Genomic DNA, 13,545 nt, shown 5'->3' on the forward strand with positions numbered 1-13,545 from the left:
CCCTCAGTGATTAAGGGGCCCTTATTCCGCATACCCGAATCCCTACCCTTACAACTTGCCCAGGTATTTAAGTTCCCCAGACCTTGTCTCAAGGCCTGGAACATGTTCCCAAACCTGGTAGGGGTGAAGGTGACAGGAGAGAATTGATAGAAGACATAAGCACTAAGGAAGCCCTCAAAGGATAAGTGAATAGGAGGGAGATGAGGGTGGGGAAGAGTGCAGGGGGACAGTGTGAACAGAGACTCACAGGAAGGGACATCCATGGGGGGTAAAATATGACAGCAGGAATGGTGACATATGGGGTCAGCATGCAAGCAGGGGAAAATCAAGGATACTTCCCCACTACCTTTTAAAGAGGTTGACTATAGCATTTATACCAAGCCAGTTAGAAGCACAGAAGCATTTGAAACTTCTGAAAGGCAAAATGACATGGACCCATTTGAGCTTCAGTTTCAAATTTCCCCTGGCCTCTCTAACTTGGAAGCACATATGACTTAATAGTGATTATAAGAAGGGTTAGGAGACTTTCTTCCTGCCTTCATTCAGACAATATTTGTTGAACTATTAGGTTCCTGAAAATGTTCTAGGTGCTGTAAATACATAAATGATAGACAAAATCTCTGCTCTAGTTGGGAAAGCATACAATAAGCAATTATACGATATAAAGCATTTCCAGGTGCAGAGGGGTTGCCCTAGTACACTGCTATGAACACAGGGGTCCATATATTATTTCTGATTGGTGTTTCTGATTTCTTAGGATATATATTCCTACAAGTGGGATTACTGGGTGAAATTGTAATTCTCCTTTTTAATTTTCTGAGGGAACTCCCCATATTGTTCTTCATAGTGGCTGCACCAGTCTGCATTCCCACCAGCTGTGTAAGAGGGTTCCTTTTTCTCCACATCCTCACCAGCACTGGTCGTTTGTTGTTGTTTTTTTATGATAGCCATTCTGACAGGTGTGAGGTGATACCTCACTGTTGGTTTGATGTGCAACTCTCACATGATTAGTAACTTTTGTGAGAAATGGCTCACCTGTCCAAATTTCAAATGATGGACTAGGAAACAGAAACATGGCGAAAATGAGACGTTTAATAACACTCTCAAGAGTGGGTGCCCATTGTACAGGAACACACGTGGGGCAGGGGACATAGCCTATTTATTTAGACCCTCCTCCAGTTCCTCATTGGCTGAGTACTATTTGGCCACCTATTTCCTAATAGGTAGCCTAGGTTGCCTAGGTTTTAAGTAACCATTGGGTTACTTAAAAAAAAATGGGCTGGGGCCTTTTCTAGTTGCCCCCAGCTCCATTTGTCTAAGCCAGTGGTCGGCAAACTCATTAGTCAACAGAGCCAAATATCAACAGTACAACGATTGAAATTTATTTTGAGAGCCAATTTTTTAAAACTTAAACTATATAGGTAGGTACATTGTTAATAATTAATTAGGGTATTCATAAGTTGGCCTTTGCTAAAAATGTCCTCAATCTGATTGAGGTACATTCGCTGAGGTCGACCCCTTCCAACTCTCCCATCCACACCCGTCTTGTATACTTGTTTCATCTATCTCCTTTCGTTCATCCTCTCTTATGTCCAAACCATCTCAACATACCTTTCTCAATCCTTGGCACTACATCTTCTTTCACTCCACAACGTTCCCTAAAATTAACTTAATAAACTTTATTTAAAGTTTTAAGTCTTAGTTAAACTATAGGTACATTGAATAAAACTTGATATCATACTTAATAAGAATATTATTTATTGATAAAATTTAATTCCTTACAATTTACCTTACAATATCCATAAAATTAAATCATGACAATGACTGACAAACACTAATGTGAACAATGGCCTTGCATCTCCTTGGAAAGTTTGGGTAAGTCAGGTTTGTATGTTGTTGCCCGCACATGGTATTTTGTGGAAGAGCCACACTCAAGGGGCCAAAGAGCCGCATGTGGCTTGCGAGAAGCGGTTTGCCAACCACTGGTCTAGGGGAATCTTCCTAGGACATGGGCTCTCAGCCATGTGTATAGCTCATACCTTCTCCCCACCCTCAACATCCTCTTTGCTCTGGGGAAATTCAGTAATGACCTGGCCACACGCTGTTTCTTTTCTATAAAGATGAATCATAGAGGCATGCTTCCTACACTTTGAGCATTTTTTTCATGTGCTTCTTGGCCTTCTGTATGTCCACTCTGAAGAAGTGTCTATTTAGGTCCTTTGCACATTATTTGATTGGATAGTTTGTCTTCCTTTTGTTAAGCCATATGAGTTTCCTATATATTTTGAAAATTAACCCCTTATCGGATGTATCATTGGCAAATATGTTCTCCCATGCAGTGCGCTCTCTTGTCATTTTGTTGATTTTTTTTTTTTTTTTTTGCTGTGCAGAAGCTTTTTATTTTGATGTACTAGTAGTCCCATTTGTTTATTTTCTCATTAGTTTTCATTTGCCCTAGGAGATGTATTGGTAAACATATTGCTACAAGAGATGTCTGAGATTTTGCTGCCTATGGTTTCTTCTAAGATTTTTATTATTTAATGACTTACATTTAAGTGTTTTATTCATTTTGAGTTTATTCTTGTGTATGGTGTAAGTTGGTGGTCTAGTTTCATTTTTTAATTTATTCCTGTCCAATTTTCCCAGCACCATTTATTGAAGAGACTTCCTTTACTCCATTGTATGCTCTTACCTCCTTTGTCAAATATTAATTGAGCATAATGGCTTAGGTCTATTTCTGGGTTCTCTGTTCTGTTCCATTGATCTGTATGTCTGTTCTTGTGCCAGAACCAGGCTGTTTTGAGCACAGTGGCTTTGTAGTATAACTTGATATCTTGTCTTGTGATTCCTCCAAATTTGTTCTTCTTTCTCAAGATTGCTGTGGCTATTTCGGGGTCTTTTTTGGTTCCATATACATTTTTGGAGAGTTTGTTCTAGATCTGTGAAATGACAATAGATGATTTTAAAGGTAAAGACTGACCTTTGTCAAGGAAGCTACAGGCCTCGGATGGGACTACCCTCCAGGACCCGCATCTAGTTAGGAATTTTTACATAGAGACTACCTGGTCCTGCCTCTTGTTCTGTTGTATTTCTCTGCTTCTGGGCCTGATCCCTCTGCCAAAATCATGCTCCATCAGATCCTTGGTCAGGCCAAGAAATATCCAAGCTTGATCCTCCACTTTGTATTTATTGGAGCCGAAAGTACTGGGGCAGCGCTGTGTATCTTGCACCTGGCATTGTTCAATCCAGCTGTCTGCTGGGACAGAAAGGATAACCCAGAATCCTGGAACAAACTGGGTCCCAATGATCAATACAAGTTCTACTCAATGAATTTAGGTTACAGCAAACTGAAGAGAGAAGGTCCAGACTTCTTAATGAAATGTTTCACTGAACAGCTGCTTAGAATGAAGGTCTTCCAGAGGCCATCTGCACCATTGTCCACTTAACCGGGAACTATTTCCCCTCCAAGTGCTCGAAGACATGTTGGAGTATTGTGTTGGGGCTTACACTGATTAATAAACATCTGAAACTTCAAAAAAAATAAAACCACCCTGTGTGGTTGCGTTGGTCTCTGGGTTTTTAAGGCCTGCCATGTAGGCCTCCCCTGAGCTTGTTAGGTTTAGTATGTAGCTCCCTTTTCCATCTACACTTAAAACTCTAGTACGTTTCAAAAGTTTTCAATGGTGTAGGAAAATAAGTGTAATTTATTATGCAAAAAGCCCAAATATTCTATTTAGTAACTTGCAAAAAAAGAAAGTTAGAAAAAAGCTTTTGTACTTTCTACAATAAGCAGGCATCACTTCAAAATCAAATAAGCAACATGAAAAAACAAAGTCTGAGAAAGGAGGGCCCTGGGCAAGGCTTTCTTCTTAGCCATCCCTACCAGCCTTCCAGCAAGGAGGTTAGGAAATTATCTGGGTTCTTTGGAAATGGCAAAGCTGAAGGTGAGCTGGGACATGGCTTAAGGTGGTTCCCCTGTTGGGTTGCTTGTTAGAAGTGGGAGAGCATGAGGAGAGGCCATGTCTTGTCTCACTGTGCTAGCCTGCACCCCTCTGAGGGTGAGGGGAGCCCAGCGTGGCTCTGTAAGAGCTGCTCCCTGCCCCTCAGAGCTGCCATCTGTCAGTCCTGCTGTGAGCTATATTTTAAAAAATTATGTTGTATTGATTTTTAGAGAGAGAGAAGAAGGGAAAGAGAGAGAGAGAGAGAAACATTGATGGGCTGCCTCCTGCACCCCCTGCCTCCTGCACGTCCCCTACTGGGGATGGAGCCTGCAACCCGGGCATGCGCCCTGACCAGGAATCAAACCAGTGACCTCTTGGTTCATAGGTGCACACTCAATCTTTGAGCCACACCGACTGGGCTACACAAAGGGACTGAATAGGACGGTGGCTTCCCTGTGAGGGAGCGTCTCGCTGAAGAGAGAACCGATGGACAAAGGAGCTTTAGCGTGGACTGTTCAAGTGGAGAAAGGCCAGAAAGAGGAGGACATCGGAGGTTGTCTCTAAAGGGCAGGGCACAGAGTTCTCCAGGCCAGAATCAAGGCTGGCTTGACCTGCTTGGAGCTGGGGCAGCCATTCACCCTGGACTTTGCACAGGCTTATCAGGAATTAACTTATTGAGACAAGCACCCACCCTTAGAAAGAGGAAGTTTTCACATTTTAAACAGCTTGGCTTTAGCCCCACCTTTCCTCTGGTTTAAATCAAAGATGTGTGTTTCCCTTAACTATAACAACTGGCTTTCATTTTCTGTGCAAAGCTCTGTGGCTCTCAAAATCAGCACAGTTTATTTAGAATTCATAGCCGCAGCTTAAATTGGTCTGACAGGACATGGATTGGAATGACATTTGAGGGCTTGTGGTCTGGAGCGATGTATTGTTTTAGCTTAGAGAAAGAAATGAAATTTCCACTTGTAACTGGTGTGTTCTCTGTGCCTGGTGAGGAGTCACACCCGTGATTCCCTTCCATCAAGTAGGGGGCACCGATGAGCTCTCGCCTGCATCCTGGTGCCTGAGACCCCTTCATTCAAGTTTGCAGACAGTTCTCTTTTGGGTGTGACCAACAAAAGCAGAGGGAAGTAACTGGGTGTAAGTCATCTGCCGGTCATTTTTTGGCCATCAAGTTCATTCCAATTTTGGAAGATAAATGAAAATCCCTCCTACATCTATTTATTTGCATAGTGCAGATGGGCCTCACCCAATTTCCTGAGCTCAGCTCCACTCACCTCCCCCGTAATGTCCTATTATTCCATCAAGGCTAGAGCACTGGGGCCAATTGTGTGACTGTAAAAGGATTAGAATGTTCTTTCTTTCGGAGTTATCTTTGGATTCGGAGTTCTAAATTGCTTTACTTTTTCTGATGCATTGATGAAAGATGCTCTAAAGAATGCTCTTTGGTACTGTCTCAGATAGTCCCCTTAAAAGAAAAGTGGTTGAAGGGTAACACTAGCCATGCTATTCTTTTTTTTTTTTTTTTTTAAATATATTCCATTGATTGTTTACAGAGAAGAAGGGAGAGAGATAGAGAGTTAGAAACATTGATCAGCTGCCTCCTGCACATCTCCTACTGGGGATGTGCCTGCAACCCTTGACCGGAATCGAACCTGGGACCTTTCAGTCTGCAGGCCGATGCTCTATCCACTGAGCCAAACCGGTTTCGGCAAGCCATGCTATTCTTAAAGCTGGGTTCCCAGAGTGCCTTAGGTTTCTTCATTTATTCTGATAAATGAGTAACCCCACTGAGTAAGGGCTCTTAATGAGGTCAGCCTGCCTTTTGCTTGCACAAACCCTGGGCACCAAACTAACCCTTCTTGAATCACTAACAGAGCATGCCTGCTTCAAGACTTCAAGTGTTTGGTTAAAGCTGCATCAATCCAGTGAGTCAATTGAACTGGCTTCATTTTTAAGACGTTCCCGAGTGCTGGCTTACTCCCATTTCCTGAGGATGTGATTCATTCATACCCAGCAGAGGGGAAAGAACAACATCTGAAAACACACATACGGACAAGTGGATGAAACTCTACTTTTCTGGCAGACCTGTCTCTTGCATTTCTCTATGTGTCCAGTGTTGGAGATGACGGTATTGAGGCTGCAAATGGGAGTGTGAGGACAGCTCCCTCCTGCCCAGCCCAAGGCCCCAAGAAAAGAGGGACTTTCTGCTCAGTGAAGACAGGCATAGGGCCTTTTTGGAGTTGGGGACATATGTTAGGATTCGCAGCTAAAGCCACGTTTCTGTGTCCTGCCCCAAAGCCGTCCATGGGGACCCGGGGCAGCTGGGGTGGGGCCTGCTATGGAATCCAGTCTCCTCACTGTCTCCCTTCCCTGGCTCCTGGCTCCAGCGTTGTGTTTCCTTCGTAGGCATGGCGTCTATTCCTTTGTTTAGAGAACATTCCAGTCTACAGGAAACCTCTGTGCCACATAGGCGTTATTTTCTCTGACTAGGATGTTTTATGGCAGCCAGATGCCTTGTGCTGACGTGCCCATTTTCATGTATTCTGTAAAAATGCTTGGCTCCACCTCAACCTGGAATTCAGCTTGATTTAGTCATACCCATGGTTAGGTTCCATTTATTCATTCATTCATTCATTCATTCATCCATCCATCCAGTCCCTTATATATTCCACCAATATTTGTTAAGTGCCAGCTATGGGCCAAATACTTATTCAACGATTCATTTATATGAAGACATTTTATTTACTGGAATTCTGGGAGGGACTGGGAATGACAGCGTGGCCCCCAGGAGAGAAGCTGGCAGAGGACAGGGCTAGATGGGGCTTCCCCAAGGCTCAGGGTGCTAGGTGACAGCTGGAGTGGGGCTTCTGGAGACCAGGGCATAGGCCCGGCTGGCTCTGTGAGAACGAGAGGGCACGCTTCCCCCCAGGACCCTAGTTGGTAAGTATTCTCTGTTTTACCTTCTGTTTTGATGTCTTTCATTTAACATTATTTTGTATTTATAATAAAAATTCTTGTATTTATTTTCATGGCAACATACTTTCCATTGTAATGGTCACTTGATTCTTTAGAGATCAGCTCAAATACCATTTTTAATTCAAATTTAAAGAAATAATCAAATTTTGTTTTGTTTTGTTAATCCTCACCCGAGGATACTTTTTCCATTGATTTTTAGAGAGAGTGGAAAGAAGGAGGCGAGATAGAGAGAGAGAAAAACATCGATGTGAGACACATGCACCCTGACCAGGGTTGGGGATCGAGCCTGCAACCTAGGTACATGCCCTTGACCAGAACCGAATCCGGGACCCTTCTGTCCACAGGCCAACACTGTTCCAAACTGGCTAGGAGAAGCCTCAAATTTTACCCAATATAAATTCTGTCTGCCAACTCAGAGTTGCCGAAATATTTGAACATAGAATTATCTGGATTTGGTGCTTCTTTTCCCAAGAAAAGTTAGAAAAACACCAATGTACAGGATTTCCCCCGCCTCCTCCCCACGAAGTTTCTTCATATCCAGGTATTTTCTGGGGGCCCTCCAGGCTCCTGGAATCTTCATCATTCCCTCCAAGTGACCTGAAATAAGTTACAATCGTAGTCCCCTGGTGTGCGCAGCAGCTTCAGGCAAGTCCGCACGCCAGCATTTACACCTAAGACCCTCCAGCTGAGAATTCTGAAGCTTTCCCTTTGCATAAGGGTGAGCATGCCTTGGCAGCATGCCTTCCTGTTCAGCGCTCCCCATGGCAAGTGAAATAGCTTCCATGAGTACCAACTCTGCTCCCCTGCCCCCGTGCTCCTGCTCCTGCCCTCTCTGCACCTACTCTTGTCTTTTTAGATCCTTGTCATCTTAAAATACTTTCTCGAGTCCTTCTAGGGCAGAGGTGGGGAACCTTTTTCTGCCAAGGGCCATTTGGATATGGCTGCGCACTCCGTGGGACTCAGATTGTAACTTATTTGTAACATCATTCCGCTTAATATAATTCACTTAATATACATTTATGTCCTATGAAAAAAGCTCCTAGATTTATTGAATTTTGAGTCCCGCCTGTGGATGCGTAGGCAGGGCCAGACCAAATGACTTTGACGGCCTTATAGGGCACATGGGCTGGAAGTTCCCCAACCCTGCTCTAGAGCAGCGGTTCTCAACCTGTGGGTTGCTACCCCTTTGGGGGTCGAACGATCCTTTCACAAGGGTCGCACGACCCTTTCACAGGGGTTGCCTAAGACCATCGGAAAACACATATATAATTACATATTTTTTTTGTGATTAATCACTATGCTTTAATTATGTTCAATTTGTAACAATGAAAATACATCCTGCATATCAGATATTTACATTACGATTCATAACAGTAGCAAAATTACAGTTATGAAGTAGCAATGAAAATAATTTTATGGTTGGGGGTCACCACAACATGAGGAACTGTATTAAAGGGTCGCGGCATTAGGAAGGTTGAGAACCACTGCTCTAGAGATGAGCTCCATATAGACAAATGTTAATGAGTCTTAGATAGCCTGCTATTTCCCAGAATGCCAAGCAAAGCAGTTTGTCCATAGTACTAGTAAATACTCAATGAATTTGATGAATGAGTACATAAAATTGGGCCAATGGTGGGAGCAGTAGAGAGGAATGAGACAAAATGTTGCATAATCTATACCTTTTGAGTGAAATCGTAGGGAGGATTGTCTTCAAGATGCCAATAGGTGGCCAAGGCCCTGTGCTTACAGGGAGGAAGGGAGAGGGATGTTGGGAATGATTCTAGGAAGTCCTGTGGCTCAGATGCTTGATGAAGGTTTGGGTGGAGGTCAGGAGAGATTGAGTGGGCCTGACAGGCTTATTGAGGTTGGCATTGCTTTTGAAGAAGTAAAATAGAAATGGGAGGAGGAGTGTAAAGAAAACTCAGGGCATTGGGAAATTTGTTTTTCCAGCATTTAGAGGCCAGAACTCCATCATCAATCCATCCTGTGTAGAGTCTGAGTTTGAGATCTTGCTGAAGGTTTGAAAGACAAAGTTGGGAATTGTTAGGCCTGAGCCTCTTTATCTCAATTAGAAGAGATATAACAAGATCATATGAATTATTTTAGGACTTGAATCAAATGGTGCACATTGGCTGTGTGTCATTCTGCCCTGAGAGGACACAGTTTTTAGTAAGTATCCATGTATTCATAGCTCTGCATTTTCACCAAGGATTACTGAGACAAGTTCTCTACTCTCTCATTCTGTGTATCCTGAGATAGATGGATGTTGCAGACAGAAGTACACAGCCAGGTAATATCAGATATTCAGACTGAACTATACTGGTAAGGTCCATGGCTTAATTTATGCTCAACAGAAATGATGCTTTTTTGAGAAAGCTTTGGAGAAAACTGCAGGACTTCTATTCTGCTTGTCCCTTCTCTCAGGCAGGCACTTCTTCCTCTGCACCTGGTTGTACACAACCATTTCTTAAGGCTTAGTTCAAATGCCATGCCTTTTATGGCACCTTTCTTGACCCTCAAAGCCCTCGGGACTCCTACCACCTCTGAACCCCAGAGTACTTGCTCATCATACCAAAGTGGCTGCTAGTGTTGTACTAATTAAAAGAAGGTGCCTTCTCATGGTGGAGAAATTAGAATCTTTTCTGAGGTTTCTGCAGTGATTCAGTGTTCATTATTTTTCTAACTTTTTCATGAAGATAATGTACACATTTAAAACATCCTAAAACGGCCCTGGGTGCTGTGGCTCAGTTGATTGGAGCACCGTCTCATGCACCAAAAGGTCACGGTTTTGATTCCTGGTCAGGGTACATACCTAGGTTGCAGATTCAATTCCCTGGTTGGGCACCTAGTCAGGGCCCCTATGGGAGGCAACCAGTCGACTTCCCTTCTCTTCTCTTCTCTTCTCTTCTCTTCTCTTCTCTTCTCTTCTCTTCTCTTCTCTTCTCTCCTCTCCTCTCCTCTCCTCTCCTCTCCTTCTCTTTCTCTCTCTCTCTCTCTCTCTCTCTCTCTCTCTCTCTCTCTCTCATCAATTAAAATAAAACCAGCCTAAAGCATTTAAAAGGCATATCACTTTCAGTAACTGACATTTTACTAGCAAAGTTATGAGCACCTCCATCATGAAAATTCTTTCCTCTTACTTTTTAAAAATAATACTGATGATCTAATGGAAGTGATTTCCCCTTGTTTTTGTGAAGTCTTCTCTTCCAGAGGTTCCTTCATGGAAAAAAATTAAACAAATAAGGCTGCAATTGCAAGTACAGAGCCAGGGTGTTGTCTTGGGACCGGTGTGGGGCCTCTATAACCCAGACACCTCCACTGTGTGACTTAGAGAGGAGACACATTGCGTGTTCTGCTGGTCTGCTTCCTCCCATCCCTGGTGGACACCAGCTATATAAAGCCTGGCTCCAAACGTCTGCTTATTCATTGGCCAACCACGAGTAACGCTGACCTTGTTGGGAACGCGGCTTCAGAGTTCCAAAAAACCTTATCTGTGGTGTTTGTCACCTGATGACAGATAATGAACATCTATTTAATTCATGAAGTAGTCCGTTTCTCTAAGTATACTGATAACAGTAGGAAAGTGCATTTTAGTTCCAGGGTGAAACTCACAAGACATTGCCCTAAGCCTCCAGAAAGTTCTTCTAAGAGAGATTAATGATAATGGCCATGTTGGTGATGATGATGATAAAAGTAGCCATTTATTTAGTACTTACACTGCACTATCAACTTTGTGAAACAAAACTCTCACAACACACTGGGATCCTCATTGTAAGGCAATGGGAGCTCAGAGAAGGTAAATGATGAATAAGGGGCAGCCAGGCTCCTCCCAGAGGCTGGAAAACGTCTCTGTGAGCAACTGATTCCTCCCCTTCAGTCTGGGGGCCGGGCAGGGCGGGATTGCTTGGTGGTGTTCATTTCCTCTTTCTGAATGTACCTGTGGATGAAAAAAAAGGGCTTTTATAGAAAATAATTCAAAGCGTGATCTGATCATAAATCCCCAAATGGTCAGGTCATGGTAGTCCTGCCCCAGGCCTATGACTTCTTCTTCTTCTTCTTTTTTTTAAAAAATATATTTTTATTGATTTTTCCCAGAGAGGAAGGGAGAGGGATAGAGAGTTAGAAACATCGATCAGCTGCCTCCTGCACACTCCCCACTGGGTATGTGCCCGCAACCAAGGTACATGCCCTTGGCCAGAATCAAACCCGGGAGCCCTGAGTCCGCAGGCCGGCGCTCTATCCACTGAGCCAAACCGGTCAGGGTGGCCTATGACTTCTTTAGTGAAAGATTTGAAGCAGCCCTGGCCATTGTTCGTCAGAAGTAATACCTATTGATGGTGTTAACCCTAAAGGGAGCACATAATCTTGTTAACCATTCTGTGATACAGTTCCCACCTTGCTTCTCCTGCCTCCTTAATTTCAAATGTATAAAAGGAGCTGCAAAAAGTGTTAATTCTAAGGAGCATTTGAGATCTTGCTCCCTGGCATATATCATCAGTTTGTCTCAAATAAACTCATAAACATTTTCTTATGTGGACATATCTGTCAAGTCCCCAGCCAGCTGTCACGCTCTGGGGGCAAGGACAGCATCTTCTACTTCCTTGCCTCCCAAATACCTAGCTTGTTTTGAAAAGAGTCAGCACATACACGTAGAGTCTTGGATTATTGATTTCTAAGTGGGCAGTCCTGGGCGTTGGTCTGGTCAGGCAGAAACAGAGCTCACAGGGGCAGAAGTGTCTGAGTCTTTACTGACTGCAGTATTTGCTACTTTTCCCCACAGCAGCTGTGAACACAGTTCTTGTTAGCAGCCACAGCTTCTATTTTAAGCACCTCAAAGGGCCTCCTGGTTGCTGAGGATTATTCTAACTCCCGCTTAATAGTGCCTTAGTGTTCCTGAGCCTGCATTTGGGACGTACGCAGTTTTTTGTTTCTGTTTTCCCCTCTACCTGCTCTCAGGTCCTCCTCCTTCTCTCTTCTGTTTCTTAAAAAGGTCGCCAAGAAAAAGGCTCTGTTAGGAAGCGTTTTCCCCGTGGCTTCCTGGTTTTCATGTGACTTTGAACATTCTGTTCTTTGAAGGTAGTCGTAAAACTTGGGTACTGAGGAGATTCGGCATTAATTAGGTAGTTTTATATTTGTGAATAAAGCTGGTAGGAGAGCACAGCTAACCTGAATAAAATGATCTCTTCTTAGCTTCGCACCATAATAAAGGTTAAAAGAGAAAGAAAGAAACAGTCCAAATAGGAATGATATAAAAGTTTAATCCAGAGGAAACTTTTCACATTTTTATTTTGCCCCAGAATAGTAGCTCATAAAGATCATCATCTTGGTTTAGAGGATTTTCCCAGAGTCACTTACATGTATTCAAGGCCTCATTCTGAGCAGGGTCTGTGCTAAGCGCTGGCCCATTTTTAACGCACCTCTGAAGACTCTGGGCATAAGCCGAGACTCTGCTCCAATTTAAGGTGTCAAATTAGAGATATTACAAAACAGGGGCCTGGAATTGTTAAAAGTTAATAAGCAATCGTGTTTTATTACTGCTTTTACATTTACTTATTGTTGATTTAGGCTAATCTCATTAATGTGGAAAAATATGAGAGGTAAAGGTTGACACCCCCCCCCCCCCCCCCACCACCCCACCAAGAACTTCCTGTGTGAATTGTGCAGCCTGATTAAAAATATTACATGTTGGCACTAAAATTATGGGCCTCTCCTTTTACCACCCACAGTGTCTGGGGAAAGTAGGGAGGAATAAAGAGAAGCTATTTAGAATCAAGGAGTTGTTTCTACTATCCTGGGGCTCTGGAAACACAAAGTCATGGATTTGTAGGAGGAAAGAAAATATGATGGACGCATGAACAGGACGGTTAGCTTGGTGGAGAGTAAAGGATGTGGGTTGTGTGAGTGGTTCATTACTTGCCTCACTTGATTGAGCTTTTGGAAAACTTGAGAAATTCCAAGTTGTTTTTCTAGCCTGTTCAGATGAAAAAGGGGGGCCACATACGAAACCTGCCAAGCTCAGGAAAGGCCCACACGGCAGGCATTACAAACCCAGAGACCAACGTAACCACATACAACGCTAACTAAAACAGCGCTGGTGGGTAGTTATGTCCTAGGTCTGGAGCTTCCTTGACAAAGGTCATTCTTTACCTTTGAAATTGTCTATTGTCTTTGTGTATCTAAGATAAGATACCTTTGAAAGGTCAGAGTAATTTTTCTTTTCCTGACCCCTTGAAGACACAACCACCTGCTCAGAGTACAGACCACATTGTTATTTTGCTCCCCTGCACAACACCTCTATGTGCTGTAAATGTTAGCTAGTCTGTGGCCACCGATGTAAAAGAAGTATGTGTCTCTCCATTTTACTTTTTATCCAACCTCAGCGATTTCCCCTCTGCTTTCTCCCGCCTCCCTAATCTGCCATCAGTGGATTTCAGTAACCCTCCTTATGGTTCCTCCTTTGATTCTAATGTATAAATAATGAGTTGCAAAAACCGCTCTTCCCCAGAGCACTTTCTCAATCCATTGAGATTTTGCTTCCTGGCAGTGGTCATCATTTTGGCTCAGATAGACTCTTATAAGACTTTTTTTAGGCTGGATGTTTTCTCTTTGACACCTGAGAGCTGAT

The 13,545-nt window shown here is 43.3% G+C and overlaps 1 pseudogene; it reads left to right on the forward strand.

Annotated features, from left to right (window-relative positions):
* The first annotated feature begins 3,125 nt into the window (after nucleotides 1–3,125).
* LOC139012854 (cytochrome c oxidase subunit NDUFA4 pseudogene) lies at nucleotides 3,126–3,446 on the forward strand (annotated as a pseudogene).
* The last annotated feature ends 10,099 nt before the right edge of the window (nucleotides 3,447–13,545 follow it).

Source organism: Myotis yumanensis, unplaced genomic scaffold (genome assembly GCF_028538775.1).
Source record: "Myotis yumanensis isolate MYYU_CA2020_CCGP unplaced genomic scaffold, mMyoYum1.0.hap1 SCAF_6, whole genome shotgun sequence".
In the NCBI taxonomy this organism is placed as follows: domain Eukaryota; kingdom Metazoa; phylum Chordata; class Mammalia; order Chiroptera; family Vespertilionidae; genus Myotis; species Myotis yumanensis.